Raw genomic sequence first — 7,669 nt, 5'->3', positions numbered from 1 at the left:
CCGCTTTGCTGGCCCCGCCTCTCCGCCATCTTGGTTAGGGTCGGAAGCGCTTCCGCCCCGCCGGGGCCGGGTTTGTTCCGGGCTTGCCCTGCGCCGCCGCGGGGCCGGGCCGGTGGCGGGCGGCGCGGGGCCTGCGCAGTGAGTGAACCTGGGCGGTTAGGTGTGAGGCCGCTGGGCTGACCGTGCCTCTGCCAGGCTGGCCGACTCCCTGCGTGACCCGACACCCCCCCAGCGCCAGCGGAGCCTTTCCTCTGTGGAGTTCGCGGTGGGCATCAAGCCCTGCGGGCCGCAGGGGTGGCCCGAACCGCCGCCCCTTGCCGCCCTGGCTCGCGGGCTGCGGCGGGCGGCGGGGGCGCGTTCGCGGTTTTTCCCTGTGGTCATTGACCCCATGCAGTTTCAGAAAAAGAGAGTTTGAGTCCGTCTTCGTCCACTGTATAGGGTTGCTTCGCCGCCCCTTGAGCGGGTACGTGGGCGCTGGTGGCCTCACCTGGCGGCCCGCGGGCGGCGTGCGGCAGAGAGGCCAAGGGGTGGGGGCTCCTGGCGTTGGCCCAGTAGTGATGCAGTTCGGAGATGGCGAACTGTGTCTTCTAAGTAAGTCCGGGACCCTTCATTAAGACAAGGAAGTTTGGCCGGGCGCGGTGGCTCACGCCTGTCATCCTAGCACGCTGGGGGGCCGAGGCGGGCGGATTGCTCGAGGTCAGGGGTTCGAAACCAGCCTGAGCAAGAGCGAGACCCCCATCTCTACTATAAATAGAAATTAATTGGCCAACTAATATATATAGAAAAAATTATCCGGGCATGGTGGCGCATGCCTGTAGTCCCAGCTACTCGGGAGGCTGAGGCAGGAGGATTGAGCCCAGGAGATTGAGGTTGCTGTGAGCTAGGCTGACGCCACAGCACTCACTCTAGCCAGGGTAACAAAGTGAGACTCTGTCTCAAAAAAAAAAAAAAAGTTTATGATGGAAGCGTTTACCCCCAACACTAATATAGAAAAAAAATGGCATGATGTGCCCACCGGCGGGTTCCGCCCTTACTAACTCGTGGTCCGGCTTATCTGCAGCCCCACCTGCCACCTGCAGTATTTTGAGGCAAATCCCAGACACCAAAGAAGTTCAATCTGTACATAAACGATTGATTTGTAATATTCTAGTTGACCTCTCCATAGCCCCCCAGTGTAGAGAGTATCTATCATTCCCACTTTACAGATGGGTAAGTTGGGACCCGGAGAGGCAAACGGTTTTTACTCAGTGCAATTTTCCAAGCGTGTCCTCAAAATTTTATCTCAGTTGATATAAACATCAGCCCTGCAATTAATTCCTAGTCTATGGGTGACAAAAACCCAGAGAAGTTTATTTACATGCGCAAATCACATAGCTAATAAGTAACCCAGTCAGCGCTTGGGCCTGGAGTTTTGAATTCCTGTCTGTAGCCCTTTTCTACTTTTTCACGTAATTTTCCACGACCCCAGAGCGCCCCCTGATGGCAGGCCTGCAATTTGCCGTCTCTGCAATCCCATTCTGCAGGGGAGGATTGTTGGTGTTGGGCTGCTCAGCGTCTGCAGACGGTGTTTTCTGTATTTGGGGGAATTCGTGTCAGCCTGGCAGGAGTTTTTCCCCGGGACCCTTTGCAGCTGTGGTGCAAGCCTGTGGACTGAGACTTTGAGTGGAGAGCTAGTGAAGAAGCAGGTGACAGTGAGATTTTATTTTGGTGGTCGCACAGGTATCACCTGCTGACCTCAGGGTCAGCAGGGACAGTCCTGCAGCTCCTTGCTGGCGGTGGTGCTGGTGGCAGCTGTGGGCACCCACAGTGATGTCCTCACCAGAATCATCACCCTGTGGTATGCTTTGACTGGGGTCTGAATGTTACCTTCTCTTCATTCCCGCCTGTCCCGTGAGCCTGGTTCTCCAGCTTTCCCAGAGATTCTATGAGCTGTCCAATGTCTCATTGATAGATTTTCTTTCTTGAAAAATCAAGATCAGTTCTGTTGCTTGCCCCAGCCCTAATGAACACACACTCAGCTGAGCTTCCAGTTCCATGAGAATTTGGCTGAAGTCTTTCTAACAGGGAAGAGAGAAATGTCAACACGTTGGGTAGGGTCTGGGATCCTGGAGCTTTGTATGAAATGGTTTGCACTTGTGCGCAATACCTGTAAACTCAAGCTGGCCAGCTGTCTCCACTGCAAAGCTGAGTTTTGAAATCAGGGCATCTCCTGCCTTTCCTCTGTATTTCTCCCGCGAAGTTCATCCGACTCGCCTGAAGATGCCGCTGTTGCTCCTCTGCCTGCAGAACTGAGCGCTGACAGAGGCCGTTTCTAAACTTTCTTAGCCCAGAAACCTGAAAAGCTCCCAGGGCCCACAGGAAATGTGGCTTTGACGCTTTAGAGTCTCCTTTCCTTGCCCCCTGCATCCTGGGAGCAGCCCTGTCCCCTTCTACCCCCTCTGCATATCAAAAGCAGGCAAAAGCTTCAGTAGCTGGACCAGGCAGACCAGGCACCATGCTGGACACAGGGGATGGAGATGAGAACCTAGAGTCTTTTTTTCTCAAGGTATTAGGAAGTGTATGAGTGAAAGAGACACCCTTTTGCTTTATTGCCATAGTTTAGTTTTGGTTTAGGGACGATTATGTGTGTGTGTGTTGTGTGATGACTCTTAGTGTCAAGCTTTCTTCCTTTCGCCTTAAATCCTGAGTTGTAGAATTTTGAAACATCAAATGTTTAAGTTCAAGAGATTATGTTCAGATCATCCTGGGGCCCTGAAATCAAACCTAGGCATTCTGCTCGTACTCATAGCACTGTTTAGGCACTCTGAATGTATTAATTCTAGTTTTTACAGTAATATGGCATAGATGGTATGGCACTCATTTTATAAATAAAACCAAGGTTCAGCAAGAGCAGGCAACCTGCCTGAGATCACACAGCTAGTAATGGCAGAGTCTGTCTTCAGATCCTAGTGAGTCCGATTCTAGCAGTCCTTGATCATTCTACTTTGTCACATTATTAGCTTCAAAGAAAATTTCAGAATGTGGAGAGACAGATGGCCCAAATGACTCCGAGAACTGTTCAGACAGTACCCACACTGCTCCCTGCCCGCTGCCTAAGTGTGTGTATCTGCAATTGCACAGTTTGGGGACCCAAGCTGGAGTGACATATGGGGTGGCCATGCCTGACAGCCAAGTGTCTGCATGCTGGAGGGCTATCTTTCAAAACCGGGGACATATACTGACACTTTTACTTTGTCTAGGCGCATCAGAACTCTCTTACCTCATTCAGAACATCAAGGGGGCAGATTTCTCCTTACTTTTTAATAGAAATATAGAAAGCAAGCCAGAAAAAAATGCCTAAAATAGAAGGATTTTAACAGATTTTTGCATATTTTCACAGATACCACATGTTCTTCCTGTATGCAGTATGTGGTCTAGCATCTGAGAGCACGGGTCCGTTAGACCCTGGCTCCCAGACCAAATGAGTCAATGAATATTTGCAAAATATGTCATGCATATATGTTACATAATCACAGAGTATCTTCACAAAAGATGCATTGGAAAAGGCATAGGGTCTTTTACCATCAATTGCCTCATAGCTGAAATGATAAAAGCAATAAGACAGTTCTTACCCACTTCACACCCACTCCCACCCTTGTTCCAATACCTCCTCTTTGATGTGAGTTGGCTGCATTTTTAGCACATCCATATAGAAAAGGAAGAGTGAAGCTGCTGAATCTTGTACCCGTACGCTGATGATGTGGGTGGTGGGACATTCTCTGATAGAGTTAGGATGGATTGGGGGCTGGGCACAGCCAGAGAAGAGGTAATAAGCGGAAGAGACAAAATGACATAGGAAAATGAAAATAAGAGATGTAACTCTGGCTAAGCCAGGAGAGAAAGCAAGAAGGAAGGAAAAAGGAAAGGAGAGGAATCTGATCACAAATTAACAGAGGGGGAAAAAAACCCGGAAATTTGGTATAGTAAAGGACAGACTGTCCATTAAAGAAATGTCAGGGCTGGGCAGGAGGTTGAATTCCACACTGTGGCCCGGTGGGATCCAATTTGGTGTTTGCTCTTGGCTGGGATGCCAGTGGGGTCAAGAGAGCCCTGATGCAGTTGTCTTGACATCTTATCTTTATGGCGGTGTTTATCAGCTTGTGTCTACTGGAGGTGACATTTGTGGCAGAAGGGGCGGTTATTTGACTTAACTGTTTGCAGATACCTGAGACTCTGCCTTCAACAAACAGCCAGTCAGGCCTCGCAGCTGAGAGAGGGAGCCTGCCGGTCTAGGCTCCCACGCCCTCCACACCCTGACTCAGAAGGGCCGTGGCCAAGTTCACACTCCAAACTTTATGTCCTTCACTGGTGTGCGTTTCGTACCTCCCGTGTTAACTAGCTCCGTGCGGGATGCTATGGGGAATGCAGAAGGTATCTGATTGAAGGTCAGTGGTTCTGTAACAAGCTCGTACGTCCTTGCAAACTTCCCCACCGTTCCACCCCAGCAGATGAGTTTTTCTCATATGTGTTGAAAAAACAGAAATATCACGCAGGAGCATTCTCATGTTCTCTCCATGAAATCCACCAGCCTGCCTGACGATGTGCTCACACCTCCTACCCTCTCTCCTGCTGCTCGGGACAAGGGGTCCTCCTCCTTCCAGCTCTCCGTTTGATCTTTGGTTCCTGCCCTTCCCACCTCTCAGGGACCTGGCTTCCTTCCCTGCTGGATCTTTCTCATTATCTTAAAAATATTCTCTAGTGTGTCCCGTCTTATATAAACACTCCGTTGTCTGCTTCTGTCCTCTGCTCACTGCACTGAAGCATCTTGGCCTTTGGTAATCGCTGTCTCCACAAGTCACCTACCATTCTCTTCTCCACCTGCCACCAGTAGCCCCTGGCATCACGGTCCGTCCACTGAAAGGCCCCCTCTCCACCTTGCTGATCTCAGTTCTGGACCTTTCTGCAGAGTTGGGCACAGCTGTCCTGCCCCTGTTGACTGACTCTCTCTCTCTCTCTTTGAGACAGAGTCTCGCTCTGTTGCCCGGGTTCGAGCGCCATGGCATCAGCCTAGCTCAAACTCCTGGGCTCAAGATATCTTCTTGCCTCAGCCTCCCAAGTAGCTGGGACTATAGGTGTGTGCCACCACACCCGGCTAATTTTTTCCATATTTAGTAGAGACAGGGTCTCACTCTTGCTCAGGGTGGTCTCGAACTCCTGAGCTCAAACAATCGTCCTGCCTCGACCTCCCAGAATGCTAGGATTACAGGCGTGAACCACCGCGCTCTTTTTCCTCTGGACATCTGTGATGTGCTCCCGAGGCTTTCCCCTACCTCCCCAGGCAGTTTTCTCACCCATTCTTGGTGGTTTTTCTTCCCTCATTTGACCATTCATGTTGGACAGCTCAGACTCTAGCCCTAGCACTGGTCTCTTCTCGATCCTCATACCCCCTCTAGGTAAGCTCACCCTCTCATGGCCATAAGAGTTAGAAGGTCACTACAGGGGCTCAGGTAGAACTTGTGATGGCAGCAGAAACCAAGAGAAGAAACTGCTGTTTGCAGATGACTCCCACATTGGTTCCTCCAGCCCTGAGCTCCTGTGTACATCTAGCTGCCTGCGGAGAATCTCCACTTCAACGTCTAGGAGACATCTCAAACTTAACATGTCCAAGATGGCAACTCTCTTCTTGGTATCCCCTCCCAGGTCACCCCTGCTCCACAAGTCATCCCTATCCCAGGAAATGATGCCACCCAGTTATCGATGGCTAAAACTCAGGAATGATTCTCCATCTCTCTCCTTCTCCCACCCCTCACACCCAATCTTTTCACAAGTCCTGGAGGCTCTTCCTCCAAAACAGAGGTCGATGAACTTTTGCTGTCAAGAGACAGATAGTAAACGGACCGCCCCTGTGGTCTTTGTCACAACTATGCAGCAAGGCCATTCAAGCACAAGAGCAGCAAATAGATAATGCGTGAATAGAGGAGTGTGGCTGTGTCCAGTGAGGTTTTACAGTCGTCCCTCGGTACCCATGGGGGATTGGTTCCCACACCCCCACATATACCCAAATCTGAAAATAACCAATTCCCCCGTCTGCCCTGCAGAACTGTGCACAGGAAAAGTGGGCCCTCTGCATAACGAGGTTTGCATCCCAAGAATACTGTATTTTTGATCCATGTTTGGTTGAAAAAAAATCCTCGTATAAGCAGACCCTTGCAGTTGAAACCCGTGGTGTTCAAGGGGCAACTGTATTTGCAAAAACAGGCAAAGGGCCAGTGTCAGCTCATGGGCCACGGGTTGCTGATCACTGCTCTTTTTCCATTTTCACCGTCCAAGCCACCAGTTTCTCCTCTGAGTTACCTTCTAATTCCTCCTTTTCTACTCCACTGCCTTTAGTTCACACGCCTCACCACAAAAGCCGGCTGAATCTTTTCAAAATGGAAACCAGGTCTTGTGTATCCTGTGCTTAAAGGCTCCAATGGTTGCCCATCCCTCTGGGCCAAACGCAAACCCCTATCAAAGACCTCATGGCCTGACCCGTCTCACCCCACCCTGCTCCTCCCTCGATCTCCTCCGCCCCACCCCCTTCTATTCTATTTGCAAGGCTCTGCTCACTCCTTCCTAAGTCTGTTGCTCTTGCTGTTTCTTCCACATGATCTTCGCATGGTGGTCACCTCCTCCAAGAAGCCTGCCTGGACCACCCCAGTCTAAAGTAGCAGAAGCTAATATTTATCAACAGCTTGCTATGTGTCAGCCACTGTTATAAGCCTTGAATATGGACTACCTCATTCAGTTCTCACAACAAACCCCTCCTAGCTAGATCCTGTTCTTTTTTTTTTTTTTTTTTTTTTTTGAGACAGAGTCTCGCTTTGTTGTCCAGGCTAGAGTGAGTGCCGTGGCGTCAGCCTAGCTCACAGCAACCTCAATCTCCTGGGCTCGAGTGATCCTTCTGCCTCAGCCTCCCGAGTAGCTGGGACTACAGGCATGCGCCACCATGCCCGGCTAATTTTTTATATATATATATCAGTTGGCCAATTAATTTCTTTCTATTTATAGTAGAGACGGGGTCTCGCTCTTGCTCAGGCTGGTTTTGAATTCCTGACCTTGAGCAATCCACCCGCCTCGGCCTCCCAAGAGCTAGGATTACAGGCGTGAGCCACTGCGCCCGGCCTTAGATCCTGTTCTTATCTCCACTTTACCAAGGAGGAAATTGGGGCCCAGGGAAGTTATGTAATTTCCAAATCATTAAGGAAGTAGCAGAGCTGAGATACACACTGCTGGGCGGCTCTCGGACCTATGCCTTTAGCCACTACTTGTTACTGTTTATGTATTTTCATCACAGCACTTGTCACCGTATTGAAATCACATCTTCATCTACTTGTATATTTGTTTATTGAGTGTCTCTCCCACAACAAGGAGCAGAGACCTGCTCTCTCTTTTGTCTCACCAACTTTCCGGCTTCTAGAACAATCTCTGGCATGCATCAGACACTCAATATTTGTCAAAGAATAATAGTTTAGCTTTGTAATAAAGTAATGTATCGGCATGCTAACAAATCGATAACTATTCAAACTGCACCTTACCGTGTGATTTCTAAATGAGAAAAAGAAAATGACCAGATGCACGTACGCTAATTTCAGAAATGTTGAATTCAGATTCCTATATGACATCAGCCCTCCCCTCACCCCTAACTTTC

General features: G+C 49.7%; 1 protein-coding gene across 1 annotated transcript in view; it reads left to right on the top strand.

Annotated features, from left to right (window-relative positions):
• The window catches only part of SLC39A11 (solute carrier family 39 member 11), a 387,039-nt gene that overhangs the window by 715 nt on the left and 378,655 nt on the right, over positions 1 to 7,669 (top strand). The window lies entirely within an intron of this gene.

The sequence above is a fragment of the Microcebus murinus genome, chromosome 18, assembly GCF_040939455.1.
Source record: "Microcebus murinus isolate Inina chromosome 18, M.murinus_Inina_mat1.0, whole genome shotgun sequence".
Lineage (NCBI taxonomy): Eukaryota > Metazoa > Chordata > Mammalia > Primates > Cheirogaleidae > Microcebus > Microcebus murinus.
Note: the sequence above shows the minus strand (reverse complement) of the source record. Positions and strands in the feature narration are given on the sequence as shown.